General features: G+C 50.4%; 1 pseudogene; it reads right to left on the bottom strand.

Moving 5' to 3' along the window:
- Positions 1-2,826: 2,826 nt before the first annotated feature.
- Positions 2,827-3,268, bottom strand: LOC110319209 (annotated as a pseudogene).
- Between the last annotated feature and the right edge of the window lie 10,365 nt (positions 3,269-13,633).

Raw genomic sequence — 13,633 nt, 5'->3', positions numbered from 1 at the left:
AATGGCTCTGAGCCTGGCTGCATCCTTTCTCAGGCTTCTGAGCCCCAAGCCCCAGAGTTCCAGAGAGGGCTCTTCTCCCTTTTCTGCCTTGTGGCCATCTGCCCCTCGGGTTTACATGGGGTTAATGGAGCATAAATGTTTTTGAGAGTGAGCAGGGAGCCCATGGCTCCTTCCTGGCCACAGCCTGGTCCGGATCCCAGACACTGGGAGACCTGAACCCTAAATCTAGCTCGCCTTTCCTCCCCGCCCCCTCCCCCCCCACCGAAGTTCCCACCTGGTCCAGGAACTCCGGGGGCACCAAAGACAGTTTTTCTCCTAGCCAAGTTGTCCTGGGAGATTGCAAACTTGCTAATCAATGCAGGAGAAAGACAGGGGCTAGGGCTGGCTGCTGCGGAGCCTGCTCCCTCTCCACCCCCTGCACAGTATCCCATTTAGCAGCCATCCCTAAGCCAGCGTTTGTAAAAGCCGCTTGTTCGGGCCTGACCTTCCCCCTTTATGTAAAGTGATATTGCACGGTTGGCCGACCTCAGCAAGCGGCTGACATATGTCGTCAGCTGGGCGCTGCCGCCCCTCTATTAAGATGGTTCTGGAAGCATATGTGGGAATGGCCCTGCCCTGGAGACTGGAGGGAACAGGCAGGAACGCAAGCAATTAGGGCAGCCTGCCCGGCCCCTGTGCCAGGGCTGCGCGGCGAGGAAATTCGGGGCCGTATCTGACCCGCATGGAAACAATTAGGGTCAGCAAATAAGCGTGGAAAAAGAAACTCTAAAATATGGGAACCCCGCCCCCACTCCTGCTGGGGGTGAGAGCGGCATCTGCCCCACCCCCACCCCTGCTGTAGAGTAATAACTTCCCCCTGCAATTTCCTGGAGGAAGTGGGCCCAGTGATCTGCCGTGATAAAATGATCCAGGTGAGCCAGTCTCTGAAGTCTTTTCCTTCCCAGGCCAATCTCATGATTAACTGGGGTCAGCTACTTCAGGCAGAGCCTCCCCTGGGTGTGCCCTTCCGGGATAGAAATCATCCTGAGAGCTCCCCTTTGTCCAGGATGTGGTGGCACGGTGCAAGGAGCCTTGGGATGGAGATGCCCTGAATGGGTGGTCCCCTGTCAAGGGTGAGACCTGCGGCTTTCCAGCTCCTGTGACCTTGCTAGTGAACAAGAACACTCTCCTCTAGCGAAGCACTCTCTAGAAGCTACACCGGTCCAACAGTAGCCACCAGCCACTGGGCTTCTGCGTTTGGAGCTCAGGGTTTGTATCACCCAGTCAATAGCTGAACTGCCAAAACTTTCAACAGTGATTGGTTTAAATTTAAGAAAAGGCGGATCTGTGAGCCAGAAGCTCTTAGCAAAACTTGGAACAACTTGAGGGTAGGAATCTGAGGGTTTATTTTTATTTTTTATTTTTTTTTGACTGTGAATTTTATGAAACTCAAAGATCAAATAGTTCTACAGAAAACAGGCTGTCTGTGCTGAGAGTAAACATGCGCCCGAATTGCAAAGGGCAATTTATTTATTTATTTATTTATTTATTTATTTATTTATTTATAGAGACAGGGTTTCTCTGTATAGCTCTGGCTGTCCTGGAGCTCACTTTGTAGACCAGGCTGGCCTTGAACTCAGAAATCCGCCTGTCTCTGCCTCTGGAGTGCTGGGATTAAAGACGCACGCCACCATGCCCGGCTTGCAAAGGGTATTTTAGAACAAAACATCAAACACCCCATAGACGATTTTATCTCGATTAGTTCAGCACAATGCTAACACTCAGGACTGGTACAGAGGACGGGCAATCACTGTTAAAGCCAGCCACAACTGGCTTTGTGACACACAGTCTCCTGCTTACACATGGCAGAAATGGGGGCTGGAGAGCAGGCCCAGTTGTCAAGTGCACTTGCTCTCCATGCAGAAGACCAGAGTCTCGGTCTGAGCACCCACAACCACCTATAATTCTAGTTCCAGGGGACCCCATGGTCTCTGTATGCACTTACGGGTACACACAAATACAAATAAATCTTAAGAAGTGTCCAAGTTGGCAAATCTGACATTACATATTTTTTACTTTAGCCTCTTTGTGTGTGTGTGTTTTGTATGTGTGGTGTATCTATGGTGTATATAGGTGGTGTGTGCATGTGATATGGTATGTTGTGCTGTATATGTATGGTGTGTTTGTATGTATGTATATGTGGTGTATATGTAGTGTGTGTGTGTGTGAGAGATATGGTATGTTGTGGTGTATGTATGTGTATATGTGTGTGTGGTGTGTTTGTATGTATGTATGTATATGTGGTGTATATGTAGTGTGTGTGAGAGAGAGAGAGATGGTATGTTGTGGTGTATGTATGTGTATATGTGTGTGTGGTGTATGTATGTGATGTATGTGTGTGGTATGTGGTATGTGTGTGGTATGTAGGTATGGTGTGTGATGTGGTATGTTATATGTGTATGGTGTGTGTGTAATGTGTGTTTATGTGTGTGATGTTCATTTGTATATGTGTATATGTGTGGTATGTGTGGGGTGTTTGTGTGGTATGTGTGATATGTGTGTGATGTATATATGTGTGTGGTAAGTATGTATTGTGTGTGTGTGGTGTGCATGTGTGTATGTGTGGTGTATGTGGTATGTGTGATGTGTTTATGTATGTGGTGAGTATGTATAGTGTGAATGTGGTGTGTATATGTGTGTAGTGTGTGTGGTGTATATGCATGTGTGTGTGTGTTTGTGTGTGTGTGTGTGGTATATGTGTGAATATACTATGCATTTTATTCAGAAGTCAGCTTTACAAGGTCAGTTTCACCTTGCCAGGGAAGGTTTTTGTTGTTGTTGTTGTTCCTAAATTTTATTTATGAATTAATACAAAACATTGCAGACCAATGTGTCTTAATCCTCGTCCTCCTCGTCCTCTTCAACCTGGTTAATCTGGAAGTAACTCAGCTCGTAACTCTCTTTGCTGTTGGCGACAACACGCAGCCAGTCTCGAAGGTTGTTCTTCTTCAAATATTTTTTGGTGAGATATTTCAAATACCTTTTGGGGAAAGGCACCTCGGAAGTGACGTGATCTTGCTCTTGCTCCGTTCAATGGCCACAACCCCTCCGCTGAGATTGCCGGCTTTCCCGTTCACTTTGATTCTCTCCTGGAGGAACTGCTCAAAATTGGCAGCATCCATGATTGCATCTTCTACAGGGTGAGTGCCGTCCAGGGTGAACTTCAAAACCTGCTTCCTTTTTTGTCCCCCCCTCCCCCCTTCGCCACAAGCTTTTTCACAGGCACCATGGCCGCCGAGGAGGGGGAGGTTTTTTAACTGTCTTTTCTTCTGCTCTGTACCCCAGGCTAGCTGGCCCGAGCGCATCAGGGCGATTTCTTGAGTCTCTTCCTCCCATCTCATAATAAGAGCACTGAGATTACAGATGAATGCCACCATATCTGGGTTTCAAGGACTGAACATGAGTCCTCCGGTTTGTAGGACAAGCCTTTTCCTGAGCCGTCTCCCCAGCCCCATTCTTACGGATCTTATGACTCGTTGATTGGTTGTGTGAGGAAGGGGTTGGCTTTCTCCCTCCACTGTATGGGTCCCAGAGATCAAACTCAGACCTGCGGGCTGGGCAGCAGTGTCTTCTTCCGCCGAGCCCAGAGCCAGAGCCTTGCACTTTCGATGGTTTGTGATTACAAGATGAAAACCTGCATCCGTTACTCAAATTTCACTTCTATCAGACAGCACCGAGCTACACTCCACTCAAAAGCCCATGGTCTCCTTAGGTCTACATAGCAAGGGTGTCTAACCTTGTGTCATTGTGGTGTGACACTATCAGCTGCAAATGCCTTGGGTCTTAATTGCAGGCACCCTGGAACAGACTCCGCCATTGGACCTTGAGCTGGACATGACTTTGAGAAAACTCATTGTGACTGGTCCCTCCTCTCCTGGGGTTCCCCACTGTTAAGATTGGCTTTTTTTCCCCCCTCTTTAATGTGTGTGTGTATACTGCCTTACCTGCAGGTGCCATGGGAGGCAGAAGAGGGAACTGGTCCCCTGGAACTAGAGGTACAGATAGTTGTGAGCTGCCTGATAGAGGTGATGGGAACCAGAGCCAGGTCCCCTAACCACCGAACCTTCTCTCTAGCCCCTGAAAGGCAAGCTCCAAGGAGATCCTTCAGGCCAGAACTGAAGGCTGAGAGAGAGGGGGCCTTGGGAGTACTCAGGTCTGCTCCTGGGAGCGATACGTTGAGCCAATCACCTATCCTCAGAGGTGACCAAACAGACTCTGCCTTAGAAGTCTGGTCTGTGGAGTAGTTCTCTCTGCCTACCTGCCCTTTCCTTCTGATGTATTTATAAAAAGATAAAGAGAGAGGGGATATGTTCTATGGATGTGTGTGGTGACACATGGGGAAAGGGGATGTCACAGTGGGTCCATGCCAAGGCATCCCTTCCCCCTGAGGGTCCAGAGGTATAGAATAGAATAGAGTTTATTCAGGGCATGGGGAGGGGAGTTAAGAGGGTAGAAGAGGCAGAGAGAGAGAGAGAGAGAGAGAGAGAGAGAGAGAGAGAGAGAGAGAGAGAGCAGCCATGAGCACATGGGGTGGGAGATGGGAAGGGGAGAGTGAGAGAGAAGCAAGAGGCAGGAGAGAGAGGAGGGGCAAGCAGCCTCCTTTATAGTGGGTCAGGCACACCTGCCTGTTGCCAGGTAACTGTGGGGTGGAGTTTAGAGAGAATGCTACCATCTTCCCTCTTTACCTCTGAAGTACGAGCTGCTCTTCTGACCACCATCAAGGCCTGCACCTCATTACAGATCTCCTGTGAGACGTTAAAGGGCCTGTTCTCAGAACTTTCCGGGGCTCTGTGAAGGTAGAGCTTCGGGCTGCAGAGCAGCTATTTAGAGCTGTCTGAACCTTGAGCCCACCCCCTGACACCTCTGCCTGAGGCCTTGCCAAGCCCTTGGAGAGCAAGAGAGTGGAAGCCAGAGATGGCCTCCGCCAGCCCCTGTCTCCCTGTCTCCTGTGAACTCCAGCCAGATTCCTACATCCTTTGTTGGTTGGAGGAGGCCCTGGGGGCCCCAGGCAGGACTCATGTTTGTAGGGATGGATTCTGCATAGCGCAAGTGACCCTGGCCCATGATGACCATAACACACTATGACATCTGTCAGCCCTTCTCCAATCAGTATACTGTGATGGCTCAGGGTGGAAGATGGGCGTCTGGGCCTGGGAACTGGAACATGAGATGATGTGGGCACATGGCACACTAGGTTTCATTATCCCCATGTCGCTCCCAGAATCTGCCTGGAGCTCCCACCTTGTGCCAGGTTTGGGGCCAACCCGGTGGCAAGCTACCATCCCTGACTGTCCTCCAGGGGTTCACTCTGGCCCCCTCGTGACGGAGAGAGAGCAGCGCAATACGAAGACCATTTCAGAGTGTCACAAATAAGGAAATGAGATATGTGGTCACACGGCCAGTCTTCCCAAGGTCACAGGAGGGGTAGGTTTGAAGGCTGTGGGCAGCAGCAGCTGGAGCAGAAGCATGGAATTACTAGGCCCTGGGAGACATCGTCAGGCTTGATATAGGATGGGACCTCTGCTCTGTACAATTGTAGGGCCTCCCGACAGCTTCACCTTGAAGGGGAAGCGTGAACTCCTCAGCTTGCCCAGGACTGCCTTGTTCTTAAGCATGTTTGTTATTTTTTGTTTTCCCTATGTCTTATCACTTCCTTTTATTTATTTGCTTTGCCTGTTTCCATTTTCTCTCATATATGCATGCATGGATTTTTTTTTTTTTTGCATGGGGGGGAGGGGGAGGCATGCAGGCACTGGCATCTGGAGGCCTGAGATTGATGTCAAGAATTATCCCCGAGTTGGAGAGATGGCTCAGCGGTTAAGAGCACCAACTGCTCTTCCAGAGGTCCTGAGTTCAATTCCCAGCAAGCACATGGTGGCTCACAACCATCTGTAACGGGGTCTGATAACCTCTTCTGGTGTGACTGAAAACAGTGACAGTGTACTCATATGAATAAAATATATTGATTAATATTAAAAAAGAATTATCCTCCATTGATCTTACACCTCATTCAAGGCAGGGTCTCTCAATCAAACTGGAGCTCACTGATTCAGCGCTCTCGCTCTCTCTCTCTCTCTCTCTCTCTCTCTCTCTCTCTCTCTCTCTCTCTCATCTCTGCCTTTCCTTGCTGGTGTAAAAGAAGAGCTGTCATGACCATCCAGTGCTTATGTGGGTTTCTTGGATTGCAAACTTTGATCTTTGGATGGCAAACCCTGCACACGGAGCCATGTCCCCAGTGCTGTCTCACCAGTCTAACACACGTCTTCATACAGTCCCCGGCTTGCAGCTGCTTTGGTCTCTCCTGCTGAGTGTGGAGGACAGAAAGCGATGTCGTAATGCAGGGGACCCCAAGAGTGATAAACACCTTAGCAGATGAGCTGTGGGGTGGGATTTGCACTGGGAGGCACTGTAGCTTAGCCACGGTGGAGAGACTACAGCCCAGGCCTGAGATGCCATCAGAGGAGGGGCAGATTTCCACCCATGTGGAGAATTCTGCTTCCCTGGTTGCCCCTTGCAAGGAGAGGAGCAGGGAGTGGCCCTGACTGACAGTTGCTACGCAGGGCAGTGGCCCCTGCGCCAGCTTGTTCACAACGCCTGTCATCGCGTGCTGTCAGCACAGCTCTCTGCCACAGATTAATTTATGCCTGGAGTGTCACACGTCCACACAGACTGTATTTAAGCCATCACATGACTGTTCTTGATGAGCACCGTCTCATTGACAGGTATTCGGTTGGGGAGGCTCCCTGGTTGTGTTCAGTCCCGGGACACTGGCAACCCAACGGCAGGGCCAAGGAGGGATGGAGAAGGAAGCCAAGGACCTTGTGGTTGTGATGTGTGGCCGGTGATGGGGCACCTAGCCACCGGGAGATTTCCAGGAAGCTGATACAGCTATGGGTTCTCCTCAGAGCTTCCAGAATATCTGCCTTCTTCCTCTCCGATGTGAATATGAACTTCCGTCCTGGGCTCCAGGCTAGATTCTCAACTAAGTCTCATGTGTAGCTGTAAATGTGCACAGGCAGAACATAACTGATATTTGCAAAGTGTCAGCCAGTCTGAGCTCATATCCTCGATGAGACCAGGAGGACTGTCTGGTCGGCTATAACCTTGTCTCACCGAGTGAAGGGGAGGTGAGGAGCATCTTGGGATACTACACAAAGCTTGAGCTGTGTTCCGAGTGCTCACTGTTTTGCATACACCAATGTCCTGTTTAGTATAAGATCTGTTTGTTCAACACTGAAATCAAAGGACACGTGAGCTAACAAGCAGTCAGGGCCTAAATGGTGTGTAAGACCCTTAAAGAAAACAGCTGAGCTTGCTCAGTGTATCTGAGGCCACACTGGTCACTTTCCAGGACTGATGTGACAAACTGATAGAAATTTTGGAGTAGTTTTGTTTGTTTGTTTGTTTGATTGATTGATTGTTTTTCAAGACAGGGTTTTTCTATTTAGTCCTGAGTGTCCTGGAACTCACTCTGTAGGCCAGCTACCCTTGAACCCAGAGATCTGCCTACCTCTGCCTTCCAAGTACTGGGTTTAAAGGCGTGCACCACTACTTCCCAGCAATTTTGGAGTTCTTAACACAGCACCAGTCATGTATGGAAGTGCATACCTTCAGTCCCAGGACTGTAGAGGTAGAGGCATGAAGACAACTGTGCACTTGAGGCCAGCAAAATCTACATAGTGGGTTTCAGGTCAGCCAAGATGCTGTGGTCTGTATATGCTCAGCCCAGGGAGTGGCACTATTAGAAGGTGTGGTCTTCTTGGAGTAGGGGTGTCACTGTGGGTGTGGGCTTTCAGACCCTCATCCTAGCTGCCAGGAACCCAGTATTCTTCTAGCAGCCTTCAGATGAAGATGTAGAAGTCTCAGCTCCTTCTACACCATGCCTGCCTGGATGCTTGCCACACTCAAACCTTGATGATAATGGACTGAACCTCCGAACCTCTAAGCCAGCCCCAATTAAATGTTGTCCTTTATAAGACTTGCCTTGGTCATGGTGTCTGCTCACAGCAATAAAACCCTAACTAAGCAATGAGACCCTTGCTCAAACGGACATCAACAGCTACAACCATGAAGTTCTGGAAGCTAGAAGGCTGAGGTGTAGCTCCTTCTCTGGACAGGAAGCAAGCAGGCTGGGGCTTTCTGGAGGCCCTGGAGGACCTTGTATTTTCTTGCCTACCCATGATCCTAGGATGGTAGTCCTCCCTCCACTCCGGAGCTGGATCCTAAAATATGTAGACCAAGTCCATCTTTAGGAACATGTCACCACTCAGAAGATTTTCTATGTTCTGCCCCCCCCCCCCGCTGACTCTCCTACAGAGATGTTTTAACCACATATCACAAGATAGTGACTGCAGCAATACCCTTCTCTGTGCCAGGGAGTGTGACTCTGGCTCTCTGTCATGACCTGCTACCCGGGACACCTTACAGCACACGCGTCATGTTCCTAACTAACATGGTCTCTAGCTCAGCCACCGCCTGTGTATCCCCTATGCTGTCTCTGTGAAATCTGAAGTCACTGTTTCCATTGACTTTCTCCCCAGTCACCTGGGAGGGCCCCAGGGGACCTTCTCTGATGTGCCCATCCCTCGTCCCAGTACCATGGAGCATTCGAAGCCTGAGGCAGGTGTTTGGTCAGATGGGTGGGACGGGGAAGGAACCCCAGTCTCCCACACATTTCTCCCTCCAGCCCTGTGAAGCGGGTTGCAAGTCTGAGAAGCCTAAGGAGTTCTGGGGTTTGAGTCTGACCGGCCTTGCCATTCCGTGACCCTAGCCACGCTCTGGCTGGCTCTGTAAAGAGAGCGCCTGGCCCGAGTAGCTCTTCCTGACCCTGTCTTTGGGGAAGATTCCTTTGTACTGAGTATCAAGGTACTCGAAGGTCATCATTTAAGGATCTCATAGTACTGGGGTCCCTGTGGGTGGAGGAAGCTTGTCTACTGCACTGCAGGAAGCTGGGCAGTGCTCACTGAGAAACCGAGGCAGCGTCAGAACTGAGGAAGAGGAGCTTGCCTGATGTGAACATCTGGCTCCAGCTGAACCTGCAGCTCTCTTCTTCAGTCAGCATCTCTCTTTGTTTCCCCAGAGCCAGCTTACAGACAGCAGAACACCTAGCATATCATTTTCCCATCTCACAGAGTTTGGGCAGTTATTTTCCCGATGACTAAAATATTACTGGGAAAACCAGAATTCATTCCCTAATCTATGTGACCCTGGACAGGAGTCCCTTACCCTGACATTATGTTAGAGGCCAAAGAGCTTCACCCCTGTGGGGTGGAGGGAGTTCAGGAAGGGAGAGGTAGTGCTGGGGATGGAACCCGGGGCTCCCCCATGCTATTTGGGCAAACATTCTCCCAACTGAGCTACAACCTCGGGCAGGCATGCAGGCAAGCAGGCAGGTAGGCAGGCAGGCAGGCAGCGTTTATAACAGAAATGCCAAGTTTTCTCAGCTAGAGTCCCTTCTGCAATAGGCCGTGTCCTGAAGATTAGATCTGTAGACAGAAACATGAACAACGCACGCACGCACATGGGATCCCAGTGCAGAGGGGAGCCCCATGCTCGTTCTTGAAGCCCAAAGAAATCAGTGACTGTCCACATGTCCTTCACTTCCTAGCCAGATTGGTGAGTCCCTGCCAGGAGGGGAAGCTTGGTAATGACTTTGAAATCCTTTCCAATTGCCGTTCTGGATCCAAGTGAAATAGAATTTCATTACAGTTATTTTTTTTTTTTAATTCCAAACATTAGCGGAGACTTTTTTTTAAAAATGTGCATAAATATTTGTAATCGGCCCTGCTTGGACTGAAGATAAACAGTCACAAACAATATTGTGACCGCAGTCCCCTCCCGCTAACAACTTCCTCAGAGAGGAACGGTTGGGTTAATCAAAAGGAAATTGACTGCAGCTGTGGCCAACCTGAGGCTTGGGCAGCACTGGTGGGAAGAGTCCTCAGCGGAGGCTCACTTAGGAAGGAGTGCTGGGACACTCTAGGATGCTCGGGCTCTCCTCTCGGGGATTCTGAGCCGCGTTGTCAGGGTACCCGGAACACCGCTGACCACGGCGGCGGTCCTTTTAGCATCCAGAACTGGGTGCTAACCTGAACATTCGCCGGTTTGGAAATGTCATATGAAAAGACCACGTATTGTTTTAATTTACACCCCAACACGCTTCCACTCGGCCACAGAAAGAAAGTCAGGTCCCAGGTCAGTTCTGCTATCTGCTCACCCAAGGTTAGCGCTTGACTGGTCTCCGAAGGGAAGTGAAGAGGTGTTGGCGAAGGCCATACCTTCAAGCTGGTCCTCCGGACTCCCACTGTCTAGGGGACCTTCCAGGGGCTCAGACCCAGGTTATAGGACTCCTGAGCCCTACCTCCGTGGTCCAGTCAGGGCTGGAGCTGCAGACCTCCAGGGTCAGGGTTAAATGGGGTCATTGGTTCATTCATTAAACAAGTACTTATGCAGGATCCACAGTGCTCTTGTTTAAGAGGGACATCAAAGGCCTCCTTGTAGGAAGCGTGCATTCTATTGGGAGGGAGGTGGGGCATTCCCTAAGTGTGGGGGCGGAGTTAGGGCTGGGAAGAAAATGAAGGCGGCAGCCAGTTAGTGAAGTGGGTGGCGCCGGCTCACTTTGCATTGGTCATTTAAGATTTCTTTGCAGCGGGGCTCATTTTCCAGGGATAAGAGACCCCAGTAGGTCCGGAGTTGAAAAGATCAGAATCTGGAACCAAGGTGGCAGGTTTGAATCCACTCCTGAGTTACCCATGATGCCTTGCTTTCTCAGCGATGCTGTTAAGGTAGCAGCCAGGCCTGCAGAACTCTCCATTCTCTCACAGAGCCTCGCTGTGGCCACCCGGGACCCCAGCCTCCCATGGAAGATATCAGGACAGACATTTGCTTTCCCGATCTGTACATTTGCCACCGCTGCCGCCGCCGCTGCATAAAATGCCTTCTTCTGCAGTTTAAAACACAAGGACAGATACCTTGTAGGTGTGGCTTCTGAAGGGGGGGGGGGGGCTCCTGGGTCAACCTGGGATGAGGAAAGATGCTCAGAACCTTCCTGGGAGGGCTTTGCCTTGTTCTGTCTTGTTATTAAACCACAGCTCTGAGCCTGTTCTGTCGAGCACACCTGTAACCCAGTTCTGGTGCTGCATATTGGCAAAGAGCTTCAGTTAACAGCAGATGCTGGTTCACGGTAGCACAACTGACATCGAGACACTGGTGGTGCATGCCTTTAACACCAGCACTCAAGAGACAGAGGCAAGTGGATCTCTAAGTTCAAGGCCAGCCTCGTCTACAGAGAAAATTCCAGGACAGCCAGGGCTACACAGTGAGACCCTTCCCCACCTCTCCCTCTCCCTCCTCCTCTCTCTCTCTCTCTCACACACACACACACACACACAGGGGAGGGGGAGAATTAGTCAGAGTAACACCACCTCATGTTGATTTGATGACAGCTGAAGGTAAGTTTGAGCTTTTGTATTGGAAGGAGCCAAAGAGAAGAAATGCCAGGCAGCCCCCACCCATGGTGATTGGGGCACAAGTCACTTGCTGACCTCTAGACTCTTTAAAAGCAAGATAGAAGGTCCAGAAAACAGCCCTAAAGGAATTCTAGACACCTAGGGTGGACACTTTGTCCTGGACAAACTTTGTTCCTTCTCTCTGGCACCCTTGGAGTTAGGTGTGTCTTGCCAGCCAGCACACGCCCATGAAACATTCATCGTTCGACAGAGCAAAAGCCGCCCACTACACGTCCCCTTCCAGGGGCACTGGCCAGCTGCTGGGCCCCAGGATGGGAAGAAAAACGGTTTGAATAATCCTCCGTTGGAAACTGACTCTGGTTATGGGCAAACGTCAGTTTCATCTGTCACTTTGATCCTGTCTGTTTTGGCAAGGGTTTGGGGGAACCAGCTTCTCCAACATGTCTGGGCTTTTCTCGAGAACTCTTTAAAAGAAGCCAAGGAATAAGCTACATTGTAAGGAGGGGAAGGCCTTAAGCTACATTGTAAGGAGGGGAGCATCCTGCCTGCCTAGCTTCCCTTGCTGTAGACTAGGCTTAGGGCAGATAACTTCATCATTTTTCCTCTTTATGCCAGTGATGTCTTGACCCAATTACCACCCAGACCGGATGTGAAATCACCCAGGGGATACACCTCTGGACTTGTCTGCGATAGACTTTTTGGATGGGGTTAACTAAGGTTAAAGACTTACCCTGAAAGTGGGCTGAGGTCACCAACCTTGTCTATGGTAGGGAGAGATCTGAATACCATCTCTCTCTGTCTCCACCCTGGAGGCCACAAACTACCCTGAATCCCCCACCAGGATGGATGTACCTAGATCTCTGAGCCAAAATGGATCCTTCCTTAAGTGGCTTCTGTCAGGGGTTTGATCAAAGAGGTGAGATCAATCGATGCTCCAAAGATGGAGGGAATTTGGGGACACAGAAAGCCAGGCTTCTAACGATAGATTCTTTTGCCTCAGCATGACAGCGTGACAACCAGGCTGGTAGTGGGACTAACTCAGACAGGCTGTCCGAGACTGCCAGAGAGCGGCTCACCCCTTACTTGTCTAAGCTCAGAGAGTAACCTTGACTCCTGATAAATCTCAAGGGGCTGCTGGTTCACATCTTATCTGTAGGCAGGAAATGGGTGAGAAGTCAAGTGGATTCACCCATTTATCCGGAGGCAGAAGCATGGCTGTTCGGAGATCTGTCTCCTTTCCCAGAAGGAGCATCAACACACGGTGGCCTTCTGTGGCAAGGGTGTAGGAAGATAGATCAGCCTGTGGCCAGGCCTAGTCTCTCCATGACTGTGGTGCAGCCTGCAAGCCGCCATGCTTCCAGCTGGCTAAAAAACCCTACGGACACGGAGAAGATCAGGAATCTCGAAGGGCCCTTTCCTTGTCTTTAGCCTTCAGGAGTTCTGGATTTACAATTCGCCTCCTCATTAGGGTTTCTTTCCAGCCCCCAGGAGCTTGTCCTGCCTCTCAGATTCCAGAGAGACAGAGAGAAAAATGCAGTGACCAATGTGTCCCTGTCTTGTAGGGTCACACAAGGTGATGCTGTGCCTCTTACCTCACTCTGAAAAGAAGTGACCTTTTCAAGTTTGAGATGTACTGGGGGCTAAAGAGGGATTGTTTAAAGTCAGCCTAGGCAACTTAGTGGAACCTTGTATCAGAAGTAAGAGGGCTGGGGGTGTAGCTCAGTGGTTAGAGCTCTCGCCACCCTGGGTCCCATCTCCAATACTGCAGAAAGAAGTGTCTCTTTGTGGGCTGGTTTTCCCACCTGGGTCAGTATTGGGTGGTATCAGAGCCCGTGAGTCTAGCACAGAAGCTACAGTGGCCAGCGCCCCTCAGTTCCAGAAGGTTGTGCTGGGTGGGTCCAGCTCTGGGGATGCCCTGGGCTTTGTGCAGACAGGGGTTACTGAGCTGCTGGCTCTGGGGTCATCGCCAACCATGCTAATAAGTAAGGTGTCTTCAGACACAACACTATGCCCAGAGACTCATGGGAGAAGCCCTGCTTCCTGGGTTTAATGGAGGCCCCTTGTCCCTCCTGCCTCAGCCTGTTCCTTCCCTGTTAGAGGTGGAAAGAGTTTCAAGAGGAAGCCAG

Source organism: Mus pahari, chromosome 3 (assembly GCF_900095145.1).
Source record: "Mus pahari chromosome 3, PAHARI_EIJ_v1.1, whole genome shotgun sequence".
NCBI classification, from domain to species: domain Eukaryota; kingdom Metazoa; phylum Chordata; class Mammalia; order Rodentia; family Muridae; genus Mus; species Mus pahari.
The sequence above is the reverse complement of the archived record's forward strand: the minus strand, read 5'-3'. Positions and strand labels throughout refer to the sequence as shown.